A 14,469-nucleotide genomic window follows, 5' to 3' on the forward strand; every position below is an offset into this window, starting at 1 on the left:
GTAGTCACAAGAAGTATCTATTTGACTGAACTGTTGTTATTTTAAAACATTTTATACAAATTATAAAAACAGCAACAGCAGTCAACAAATATGGCAATGCTTGAAGAATCACGAGCATAAAAATATATAACATATTTATTGTAGACAGTGAGCGCTTTCACTTAATAGCTTCATCAGACCATACAACAAACTGGTGGCTGAAGTTTAAAAATATGTAAAAAAACAATCACAAGTAGCATTAGGAATTACATTATATCCTTTAAATTAGCTACATAGTAGCTTACAGCCCCTAGTGGATACATTCATGTCAGACGGAAGTAACCACTGACTCATATATAAAAAAACAATGTATCAAACATACTTACAAAACTTTGAAGCTTATAGAAAACCCATGTGACATGTAATAAACATCTAAAAGATATTACATCTCCTCATTTATCAATAATTTTGTAACTCTGAATGAACTAATCAGTGTAACAAAATGAAGGGCACATCCCTGGTTGTAACAAAACATTCATTACGAAGATCTTGCTCAATAAATATTAGTGTAAAAATACATACCCAAAACACCTTTGTGTTCATATTGAAAAATAAAGGGCACAAATAAAAATAAAATTACCTTATTCTAAGCATATCAGGAAGCATGAATAAAGATATCACTATATATATAAAGCACATCTTCCTATATATTGTGAAAGTGTATGTCATTGAAAATATATTCTAACATCATTAATAATTCATATCAACTAATACACAAAAACAAACTAGTTGATTCACATCGTGTTAGTGAATTCACTGGCATAAGTAGCATAACGATCAGAAAGATAAACATCTTAAATGTAAATAAACTGATTTCATCTTCTTTAAATTGTGCATATAGAAATATGTTCACTAAATACAACATCATAATACGATATATATCTCATAAATTTACAAACTTGTCTAAAAATACAATATCTGGACGAAATTAAAAACATCGTAAATCTGTACCCATCATTCTTTACTAATAAGCAAAAGCAAATGTAGATTATGCAAAAACCCACCCTCTAAGCTAGATGAGTATATCACATAAATGCCAACCATAAACATAACTATAAAGCTCATATATAAAGACGCTCTAATGAATTAAAAAAATACAAGAACATGAAGTACAAAGAAATATTCCATGAAGATATACACCAACAGTATGAAATATATAAACATTTAGACTCACCCTTCGTAACAACCATACTACACATAACAAAATTATTCAAACCCATAAATTAAATGAATATTACTTTATATAAAATCTTATATAAATAATATAATAAATGACCAATAGAGCTACATATATTATTTAATAAATAAATGTGTAAGATAATTATACAATGTGAAAGCACCATGCGCAAGTATGTATATACCATGGTATAACTCTCAAATCTGCCTAGTCTACCTTGAAAATGTAAAGGCATAAATGTATGTGCCAAAAATAGTATAAACCTAATGAAAGTGTATATATTATAGTTTAGTTATGGCAAAACATCATAAGCTAACTAAAGCACTAATGTGAGATGGTCTTATGGCACCAGAAATGTGGCGTTATTGACAGGACATCATTGAGGCCAATAGATTAGTCAAAGACACTATCACTATATAAATATATTAATGTTTCCTTAAAGTTGTATAAATATAAAAGAATATGACTACTCTCACATATATAATAAAATTACATACCAAAAAATCTAAAATTTAACTAATCCTAAGACATTAACACAAAAAATAATCTATGTAGATAAATACCCAGAATGCCTAGATAGTATCTGAGGGTATAATTCAGATATATGCAAAAAATCCATATTCAGGGCAGGTGGATGTATAACATATTAGCTAACCATGAATGAAATAATTCCAATCTCATATAAAAACACTCAGCTAAAGTTGAAAGGCAGAAAGGTGTAGGTCATACACCAAAAGCTCAACAACGGTGTCATGCCCTACCATTACACCCAAGGCTATCCTACACTACAATCAAACCTCATTCAAGGCAAAATCAAGTGCCCATCCACTATGGCAACCCATCCACTGAACCGAGCTAACAAGTCCCAGGAAGCACATCGACACACATCTAAAGCAACTCTACAAAGTTTAGCACAGTAGGTCATAATTTCTGTACAATAAAAATACACTTATATATAACTAAATACTAGAAGCTGAAAAAGTACGGTGATAAAGGGCATCAAAAGGCACATCAAGCACCAATACCAGTATTATGTCCCTACATTATATTGAAAGTCATCCTATATAACATCCACACTATATTTACTGTGATACAGCAGGACCAGTCATAATTCACTGGACCAAACAGTTATTCCTAGACAACACACTAACTCTATACAATAAAAATAAAGTTATATGTAACAAAATACTAGAAGCTGAGAAAGTATGATGATAAAGGGCATCAAAGGGTACATCAAATACCAATAGCAGTATCATGTCGCTACACTATATTGAGAGTCATCCTATATAACATCCACAATATATTTGAAGGGATGCCACAGAACAAGCCATAATGGCGATTTGCTCACTGGAGCAACCAATTGTTCCTAGACAACACATTAACTCACATCAAAAATAACTCACCAAAGTCCAACATAAGTGGACAATGATTTATATGAAGTATAAACATATAAAGGGTACTATAAACTGAGAGATTACAATAATAGATGGTACCATAGAGCATAATTTATCAATAAAGAATAAAAATAATGAATAATAAATAATGAATAAAAATTTATAAAAAGGCTCTTAACAGAAAATAAATAAGGGCAACATTTATACTGAATATATAAAAAAATTTTTTAGTAACAGCTCTTTCAAATAAATAGCTGTCTTACATTGATGCTTATAACATGCAACTAACTAGCCACAACAGATATTCTCCTTTGTTTTAAAATAGGTTTTATAGAGGCTCTCTCGTTAAGACCCTTGCCCCTGTCAGCTCTCAGTCTGAGTATCCATTTAGTTTCCTTGTTTTCAGTACTATTTCTAATGTCACCTTCTCTAATATTAGGAATTATTCTGTCAATAACCATAAATTTAAATTGTTTATCTCCCGTTGTAATAATATGCTTCGACAATGCATTTTTGTCATATTTGATTCTAATGCTGTATAAATGTTCTCTCATCCTCTCTTTAATTGTCCTGTTGGTTTTACCAATATAGAATGACTGACATATTATGCATGAAGCTAAGTAAAAAACATTGGAGGTTTGACAATCAGCATGAACACTAAACTCAAATCTGCTACCTGTATCTGGGTGGACAGAAGTATTGGAGTTACAGATACGGTGACAAAAATTACATTTTACACACGGAAAAGTACCTACAACATTTTCCTGAGTCACATGTAGGTTATTTGCATGACATAACATCCTTTTAAGATTTTGCTTGTTCTTAAATCTAAATGCTGGTTCTTCTCCTACAATATTTTTAATTTGTGGGTTAGTCATAAGGACTTTCCATTTATTCCTAATAATACCAGATATCATATTAACATCAGAAGTAAAATACATAGGAACTCTCAGTTTATCAGAATATACATCATTATTCAGTGTATGCTCTAAATCCACAGGGGGGGGGGGCGCAAAATATGGTCTAGCTCTACTGGCCCGAAGTTCATGTATACTCTCTAGATTATGATCCAGTTCTGAGTTTGCATATCCTCTATCTACCAACATTTGTCTAAAATTAGAAATTTCATCATTTAAACCAGGTTCTGAGGCATTTAGCCTCGATACTTTCATGCCTTGCCCCTTTATGATATTTTTAAAAATATATCCTGGATGCATATGTAAGACTATTTCTATAACATTTTTTCCAATAGACACCAGTATTAATCATACCACTGTCTAATCTTTCAACAAACACATCAAGATATTCTATCCTGGTTTGGGAGTAATTTATAGTGAATTTTAAGTAGCTGTGAGACTCATTAAGAGCTACAAAAAACTGCTCTAAACAATCACTAGGACCCTCCCAAATGAGAAAAATACTGTCTATAAAATGTCTGTAGAATTTAACATGGCGGAAATATAATTCCATATTGAACAGTGTTTCTTCCTTCCAATGTGCCATAAACATGTTGGCGTAACTATTGGCACAAGAAGTGCCCATAGCTACACCATCATGCTGTAAAAATATGTCATCGTTGAAGGTAAAGGCATTATTTTCTAGAATGGTTTCAATAAACGGGCTGATTAGATCTATTTGTTCTACACCAAGATCACTATGTTTGTGTAAGTATCTTTGTACTGAATTAATGCCCACATCATTTGGTATAATTATAAACAACGATTGGACATCAAGGGTAACTAGATGTGTGTCACTGTCAACAGCCTCAGAGCTACTATACTGGTATAGGTCCAATAAAAAGTGCTTAGTGTCTCTTAGAATATAAATGTTCCTGTCTAATACAGGTCTCAAGTATTTCTCAATGTAAATGGAGAAGGGTTCAGTTACCCATCCTCTTCTAGCTACATTAGGCCTCATAGGGGACCTCTGATCATTCTTATAGATTTTAGGTAGACCTTGCATAGTTGGAAGGAGAGGGAATTCTACTCTATGGAAATTATACAAACTCAGATCTATAATTTGACTTTTCAACAGATCCTCTAGCATAAGTGTGTGTATCTGGTGTATCCTGGTTATATCAATATGAATATAAAACTGTGCTTCTTCTAACTTTCTGTACATACTCTCTACATAGGTATGTTTATCCATTACATCTACTGGACCTCCTTTATCGGCTGGTCTAATAACTATAGTTTCATCTTCTTGTACATTTTTAAGCACACAGTATTCTTTATAATTCAAATTATATTTCTTTTTCTTAGTGGATGGAGTTACATATTTGTTGTCATAAAAGGCATAAAGATCATCTTCAACCATCTTACCAAAGGCTTCCACCAAAGGATGGCTATTGGGCATATAAAAACTAGGACTTTTAAACATATTCATTTCATTTGATACATTGTTAGTAAATTGTATTTTTAGCATTAAATTTCGCATAAAACATTTTACATCAAGCATAGTCTCTGTTAAGTCACTCTTGTTAGTAGGAATGAACGAAAGTCCCTTATTTAAAACATTCAATTCAGCTTCACTCAGCATTCGCTGAGATAAATTCCAAACTACGTTGTTCCCACCTGGTTCCACATTTTCTTTAGAGATTGGTTCATTGATCACTCTATGGATAACTTTCTTTTTTGTCGCCCCCGACTCAATGAGCGTGTTCTGCCTAACCCTTTCTCTACATTGATAGGGAGAGGAAATTTAGCTGTGTGTTTATATATGAGATTGGAGTTATTTCATTCATGGTTAGCTAATATGTTATACATCCATCTGCCCTGAATCTGGACTTTTTGCATATATCTGCATTATACCCTCGGATACTATCTAGGCATTCTGGGTATTTAGCTACATAGATTATTTTTTGTGTTAATGCCTTAGGTTTAGCTAAATTTTAGATTTTCTGGTATATAATTTTATTATACATGTGAGAGTAGTCATATTCTTTTATATTTATACAACTTTAAGGAAACATTAATATATTTATATAGTGATAGTGTCTTTGACTAATCTATTGACCCCAATGATGTCTTGTCGATAACACCACATTTCTGGTGCCATACGATCATCTCACATTGGTGCTTTAGTTAGCTTATGAAGTTTTGCCATAACTACACTATAATATATACAGTTTCATTAGGTTTATATTATTTTTGGCACATACATTTATGCCTTTATGTTTTCAAGGTAGACTAGGCAGATTTGAGAGTTATATTGTGGTATATGTGTACTTGTGCACGGTGCTTTCACGTTATATAATTATCTTATACATTTTTTATTAAATAATATATGTAGCTTCATTGGTCATTTATATTATTTATATAAGATTTTATATAAATGTAATATTCATTTAATTTATGGGTTTGAAGAAATTTGTTATGTGTAGTATGGTTGTTACGAAGGGTGAGTCTAAATGTTTGTATATTTCATACTGTTGGTGTATGATATCCTTATGGAATATTTCTTTGTACTTCATGTTCTTGTATTTTTTTAATTCATCTGCGGTGGTGCAGCGGTAGCATTGTTGTCTCACAGCAAGAGGTTCTCCCATTCAATTCTCGGCTGGAGTGCAGGGAGTGCCTTCTGTGTGGCGTTCGAAAGACATGCGTAAATGGGCATGCCTTCGTTGAAGGTTGAACGTCGAGCTGGCACCTCGGCGTTCGTGAAAATCTACTGCCAATCATTAGCGGACCTGAGTTCCGCTGTGGCGACCCCTAACCGGGAAAAGCCAAAAGACATTAGAGCATCTTTATATATGAGCTTTATAGTTACGTTTATGGTTGGCATTTATGTGGTATACTCATCTAGCTTAGAGGGCAGTTTTTTTGCATAATCTATATTTGCTTTTGCTTATTAGTAATGTATGATGGGTACAAATTTACAATGTTTTTAATTTAGTCCAGCTATTGTATTTTTGGACAAGTTTGTAAATTTATGAGATATATATATCATATTATGATGTTGTATTTAGTGAACATATTTCTATATGCACAATTTAAGGAAGGTGAAATTAGTTTATTTACATTTAAGATGTTTATCTTTCTGAGCATTATGCTACTTATGTCAGTGAATTCACTAACACGATGTGAATCAACTAGTTTGTTTTTGTGTATTAGTTGATATGAATTATTAACGATGTTAGAATATATTTTCAATGACATACACTGAAAATGTTTAACACCACAGTTGTGGATGAAAAGAGAGATTGTATTTTTGTTCACAGCTTAAATTAACAGTAGAATTACAGAAAGGGTTACAAAGTCAGCACAAGACAGAGAAGCAATACTTCAGACAGACTCCTGAACTCAGTACTAAACATCCCAAGGAGGTAACTTCAAATGGCAGGGGAACTTCACAGTAAATAAGTAAGAGTCTCCCAAAGATGAGAAGAAATAAAGTGTGCAGTTTTTTAAAAAGAGGATTGTATTAGAATCTAAAAACACTATATTGCAGTATAATATTTTGGATGCATAAGTGAATACATTTTATCTCAGAAGAAACATGTCTGCAGATTGTACATTACTTTTTTCACCTTCATGGATAGCCAGTGACTGAGACAGACTTGAGTAAACGGGACTAAAAGACTGCTCACATTCATTTGTATTCATTTGGTGGCCATTGGTTTTAAATGAACCATTAGGGTTTTAATTGTTTTACTCTATGATAGATGTTTGTTTTATTTTATGATGAATGAAAACATCTGATTTCTGTGGGAGTTACAGCCCTCCACACTTCCATGCTAGGAGCTGTACCAGCAACATATGTATCAGTACAATCAGTTCCCAGTATGTTCTACTTTGGGGTAAAGGTGAGAATCTCTTTAAGGTTCCACATCAGTCTTCTTTTATCTGATAGCACAGTTCAACTTTCTCATACTGTTTTAATCCCATATGGGACCCTGCCATTTTTTGCTCACTTTTTGATGAGTGGTATGTGAGGGCTAGTATTCTTTGGGAGAATGTGAAGGTAAGAGTACAAGGCTGCTATATAATTTTATGGCTTAATATTATGGAACTGGAAAAAGATGCAGAGGGTCACTTAGTATGAAATGCAAATTGCCCTGTTGTAAGTGTTCTCCTGCAGTACATGAAATCTTATCTCTGTGAAGCAGGCGAGTGTCACCTCTTGCTAAAGGAACAATTAAACTGTAGTGCAAAAAAATGTCTATGTGAGCAGCGTTCATAATGAATTCAAACTGATACTGTGATAAGATGTCACATCTTTTATTGAAAAGAAGAAAGGAGCTCAAAGCCAGGTATTTTTAGCCAGAACATCATTTAACTTTATCTGTTGATTAAGGATAAAATGCAGAACACCTAGAATCAAAATTCTGCTCCACCTAGGTAGGCAGTTTTGCTTGCCACTGAAATTACAAAATGTTTTTTTTTTTCTCAGTTGTTTTTATTGAAAATTTTAGCAACAAAACATTAATATATGATAATGGAAATATTATAAAACAAATATACATATTTAAAAGAGCAATAATAACCAACTAAAATAACTATTTACAGTGGTGTCTACTATAAAACAAAGCTTTTAACCAGAAAAAAGAAATGTGATGAGTAGTTGTTAGTTAATTATTGAAGTCTGTTTATCCAGCAGTTCTTTGAATTTCAACCTTATATTATATGAAGAGGTGATTCTGGGTGTTCTTGTCTTGATTGTGATAAGTTTAAGGTGACAAATGTAAGTTGCCAAGTGTACACATTCCTTCATAATAGGAGTAGTCTGATTCTTCCAGTTCTTGGTGATGACTTTTCTTGCTAATCTTAAGATAGTCCATAAAAGAGGGTATTTTATTTTTGTGACACAAATGGGAATAGGTGTAGTAAATAAAATAAGAGATTTGGTCAGCATAACTTTATCATTAAAAATAGACTGTAAGAGAGAATTCATATTATCCCAATATGTTTTAAGTTTTATACAATTGTAAACATGTTGCCACTCAGCTTTAACATTCAGTGTACATCTCCAGCATCCTATGTCTTTATTATACACCAATTCAAGTTTATGTGGTATGATAAAGGTTCTATGTAAGAACTTACAAGAGAATATCCTCCACCTTAGTGAAGTAGTTTGTTTTGAAGATTGGAGTATTAGTTTTTTATCATCTTCACTTGGGGAGTTATTATTAACAAGTCTAAAATAACCCCAATAGCTTTCTTTATGACATACTGTTGATTTCTTAAGTACCTTATATATTTTAGATACAAGTCCCTTTTCAATTATATTCTGGTGCATTAAAATAATGAATAAATCAATTAATGTGGGGAAAGAATTTCTAACTGTTGGTTGCATTAGATTGATCTTATGTCAACTAATTGTCTACAATTTTGAATTTCTAACCACATATCTTTGCTTTACTCAAATTATTAATGATATGGTCAACATTTTATAACTTCCCATTGTCTAGTAATTGATACCAGTATAATAGGGTTTGTCTTTAAATGTAGTTATTGTTGTTAAATTAAATGCATTAATACTATTTTAAGTATAGGCAATTGGAAATACAAAGAAAATCCATGCTTTATATTCAGGGTTCCTGAAAATGAAAATTTTAAAGGAGGTTATTATCATATTAATATAATAAGGGTTAATTGGTTTGTTTTTGTTTTCTATAAAACAGAGTTTTATTAAGCAATGAACTTTATTAGTAGCTATTTTAGTATGCCCCGATCCGTGGTGATGCAGCAGTAGTGTTGTTGCCTCACAGCAAGAGGTTCTCCTGTTCGATTCTCGGCTGGAGTGCGGGGAGTGCCTTCTGTGTAGAGTCTGCATGTCCTCCCCGCGGTTGAGTGGCATTCTGAAAGACATGCATGAATGGGCATGCCTTCATTGAAGGTTGGGCATTGAGCTGGCAACTCGGCACCATAAAAATCTACTGCCAATCATTAGTGGACCGGAGTTCCGCTGTGGCGACCCCTAACCGGGAAAAGCCGAAAGACAAACAACAACATTTTAGTATGATATGATTTTGTTAAATTATTGGATTTACACTAAATACCTCCATGAATACCTTTCCATGTGGCATTATGATTGTTATTTAACCAAGAAATTATTGTCTTAACAACTGATGCTAAGGAATATAATTCTAAATCTGGAAGACCAATACTACACAATGTCCATTCTCTAACGTGATGGTTTAAAGTCAATCTGTGCTTATTAGGAAACCATAAATATCTCAGAAACAAAGAATTATACTCTTATATTTTTATTTTTTGGGAGTGAGAGGGATATAGATTGTATATATGTATAGAAGTTTAGGAACGATAATAATTTTAATTAAGGAGAGTCCCTCTTCCATAGTGAAAAAAATTATTCCATTTATTAGGACTTTGTTTTATGGAATTTAATGTATTATTATAATTAAGGGTTGTTATATCTTTAATATTATCAGACAAGGTTATCCCTAAGGAAGTGATTTTACAATCTTTCACAATGGATTTATGTAATTTCTTATCTATTTTATTACTATTATAATTAACAGCTAGTATTTTATTCTTATTCTCATTTAAACTGGGTCTAGATTTCTTCAGAATATGTCTGTTGCTTGGACTACTGCAATAAGAGAAGTGTTGAAATCAGTCAAAGTTAATAGGATGTCATCTGCAAATAATTGCATTTTGGAGATTAAATCATTATTTATTAGTATGCCTTTGATGTTTTTATGTTATCTTACATAATTTGCAAAATGTTCCATAACTAGAGCAAAAAACAATGTGGACAAGGGACAACCCTGTTTAGTATCTTTAGTAATCATGATTGATTGGGAGATATATGAGCCTATCTTAATGTATGCAAAGGAGTTTTCATCGAGAAGTTTGATTAAATTACATTCCTCCAGGACTAATAGTAAGTACTCCCATTTAACTTAATCAAATGCATTATTGATATCCAGACTAACCAGAGGTATTTTTTTTAATTATTAGTATAATCAGTTATTGATAGTATTTTCTTGATATTATCATAGGTGTTCCTGTTGATTATAAACCCAGTCTGATCATTGTTTATCAACATTGGAAGAAACTGTTTTATTCTAGAGGCACAGATTGTCAATAATATTTTATAATCTACATTTAATAATGAAATTGGTCTATATAAAGAACATTGTGTTGAGTTCTTGTCAGATTTTAAAACTGGGGATATTAGGGTATATTTCCAGGATGGTGTTACCTGCATAAGTCATTTAACTATTAAAAATACCTCTAGTAAAATACACAAAACTTCCTTAGTAATCATTTTGTATAGTTCATGTGTTATGCTGTCATTTCCAGGTGCCTTATTGGGTTTTAATTTATTAATTTGAATTTTGAGTTCAGACATTGACATCATCTTGTCAGTTATTTTTATTTGATCCTTTGACAGTCTATTTTTAGTATTTTTTTTATAAATGTTTTAATTAGATCTTGTGTATCTATTGTAGGTTTGTGTTGATTAATCTTATTAAATGAGACCTGAAAACATCCAGAATATCTTCTATTTCAGTAGCCTTCTTTTTACTAGTAGAGTAAAATCAATACCCCTCCACCTAACATTCCTCACTCCTCAGAAAATATTGCTACCTCATTCAACACACACTTCACACAAACTGTACTATCACTAGCTAGACAACACAATCCCCTACACCCCACACCTTCACCCAGTAATCTTGCCACACTCTTCTCATTTTCTCCCATTCCTACCTCCAACATAAGAAAACTCTTAACTAAACTTAAACCCACAAAATTAGCAATAGACAACTTCCCAAGTTACAGCTGACGCCCTGGCCTACCCAGTATCAATCTTGATTAACCGATCTCTGTCAGAATGCTACGTCCCTACACTATGGAAAATATCACACATCATTCCCCTTCACAAAGGTGGCCCCTCCGCAGAACTAACCAACTACCGCCCCATAGCGATTCTGTCTCCACTCTCCAAAATACTAGAGAGATGCATTCACTCTCAAATTTCAGACTACCTCCTTACTAACAACCTCCTTTCTAATACTCAACATGGTTTCCGACCAAACCATAGCACCACCACTGCCTTACTCTCTTTTATTAACACTATCCTTCACCATAAAAACAATGGCCATCTCTCCTCTGCTACTTTCCTAGACCTATCTAAAGCATTTGACATGGTCCCACACAAACAACTCATCTCTGTACTCAATAACCTATCCTTCTCTCAATCAGTCACCAACTGGTTTCAGAGTTACCTGTCTGACCATCAGCAATTCGTTGTATGGCAATTTGACATATCTCCCCAACTACCTGCCTCTATTAGTGTTCCCCAAGGATCCATCCTTGGACCCCTACTCTTCTCTATTTTCACCAATAATCTAGCCTCTGCCACCAAACATGGCACATTCATGCAACATGCAGATGACTCAACCATCATCTGCTTAGCCCAGTCCCTACCCAAACTGCAAAAGGTTACAAAGGATGCCTTTTCCTCTGTTGAAACTTGGCTATCCGATACCCAGTTAATACTCAACCCAAACAAAACTAAACTCCTCATCTTTGAACCCACCAAACATACTCAAAACAACTCTCACTTTAACTTCACAGCAAAAGACAACACCACTATCCACCCAACAGATCACACCAAATTGCTAGGAGTTGAAATAGACAACAATCTCAAATTTGACATTCACATATCCATGACCATAAAAAAGTCCACAAATAAATAGGAGCCTTATAAAGAAATAAGCAACTCCTCACCAAAGCAGCTATGATTTCAATTGTAAATTCGCACCTTATCTCCACCCTACCTTATACCTCTCCAATATATACCAACCTAAGGCAATGTGATCTAAATAAACTGTAGACCTGTTACAACAAAATCGCCAAATTCACCACCGGGGCATCCTACTGCAGTCACCACTGTCTCTCACTTACTGAACTAGGCTGGCTAGAACTCCCTCACCTCCTTCAATGGTATCAACTCGCACTCGCCCACAAACTAGTAAACCATCCTCTAAAGGTCCCATTCCTCCAGTATCTACTCCAACCCTATCTCACCACCAGACCACTATGATCCAGCAAAAAAATCAATTACAGGTTACTAGAGCCAATAACACTGCTGGAGAAGCACTATTCTCCAGCGCTATAGCCAAATTATGGAACACCCTTCCCCCCACAATAACCTCTATATCATCATGCACCCACTTCAAATCTTTACTTAAAGCGCACCTACAAACATGCTGGCTATGCCCTTGTAACTCCCCCCTCTAACTTCTCCCACTCCATCTACCCTATACCTCTCTTCCACCCCACAAACTACCTTTGATTACAGCAAGCTCTGATACTTCCATGCCTATCTACTTATTATAAGGCAGTAACTTCTTATTGTAACAATTGTTAATATCTGCTGTGACTTCGTGGATAGAACAGATGCTAGTTATCTACTGAATGTACTATGTTCTTCATCTGTAACTATGTTTGTAATATTTTAATTGCTAGGATTCTTCATCTGTAACTATGTCTGTAATATTTTAATTTGTAGAGCTTTTCTCCTCGGGCCTCCGCTGAAAATGGACCCGCGTCCAGTTGGACATTCCCGGTCAACAAATGTAAATAAATAAATAAATAAACAAAAATGTGCTTAGATTTAACAATTAATGTTATGTTGTCCTATCTCACCTTCATTCTTACTGGATGGGTTCAGAGATGATCCTCGGCTCTGATTCGGCCGAATACACTAGCTCAAAGTCTCTAACTTGGCTCATGGCAGGAAGGTATCACCATCATGCAGTGGTGTAATTCCCCAGATCTTACTTGCCGTATTATGAATTTGGATGCTTCTCTTCTTGACTGTGGCTAAATCATTTAAAAAAGCTTCTATTTTTCCCTTTATTTAGCTATTTGTAGCTTAATAATTGTTTGGTAGTTAGTAATTAGTAGTTTTATCTGTAGTTTAACTGTGTGCTGTGCTTTTGAGTGTTGTTTATCTTTCAGTGTGTGCTTTTGGTGGCCATTGTTACTCGCAAGGCCTTTTTTATTGATTCCCTTTTGTGGTAGTGGTGTAGTTTAGCACTAAGGTAGTAGTAGTTAGTTTTTATATTTTTTATTAGCTCGTTTCAGTTAGAGAGCTATTTTCCTATTGTTGTATCCCCCTTGCTCACAACTCTACTAGGTCTGTTTAAGTTAGAGGGCCTAGTGCCCATTTAATTTATAGGGCAGAGTTGTTCCCCTTGTCTCTTTCTTGAGTGTTTATAGTGTTTCAAATGTTTATAGTGTTCTTCTAGTGTGATAATACTGTTTCAGACAAAATTTTTTGTGTGTGTTTAAATTTTATAGAAGTGTATTAAGCTTTACCTGTAATACTACTGTGGTTTCCTTCATAAAATGTCTAAGGAAATCAGAGAAAAGGAACCCAAGCCTTCAGGGTTCAAAAAGTGTCAAAAATGCTCACAGAAAATGTCCATCAGTGATGGACATAACATTTGTGTCTATTGTTTGGGGGCCATCCACCTCCAGGAAACTTGTACCTTTTGTCACTCCTTTAGCTCCTGTGTTCTGCAGGAGAGAAAGAATACGCTTGTACTCAAAGGGCTCCTGAAACCATCTTTTGAGGAGGCTTTACATAGCACTTCCTCTTCCAGTAGATCCCCTTCGTCTAAGAGTGACAAGGCTTCAAAACTGCCATCTCCAGCTTCTTCGGCTCAGTCGGAGCCGCCGTTAAAATTGGCTAAAACATCTAATAGATCCATCTCCTCTGCTCCACAGCATTCAGAACTGACAGAGATTATAGACTTGGACAAAGCCAGTCCTTCAGCTCCAAGGCCTTTGGAGCCAAAAGAGACTGTTCTTCGGATCCAGTCCACTAACTTGTTACCGGTCTCCCCTACCTTGAGATCTCCCATTTTGGAGAGATCTC

The sequence above is a fragment of the Protopterus annectens genome, chromosome 9.part0 (assembly GCF_019279795.1).
Source record: "Protopterus annectens isolate FY-2018-M chromosome 9.part0, PAN1.0, whole genome shotgun sequence".
Lineage (NCBI taxonomy): Eukaryota > Metazoa > Chordata > Ceratodontiformes > Protopteridae > Protopterus > Protopterus annectens.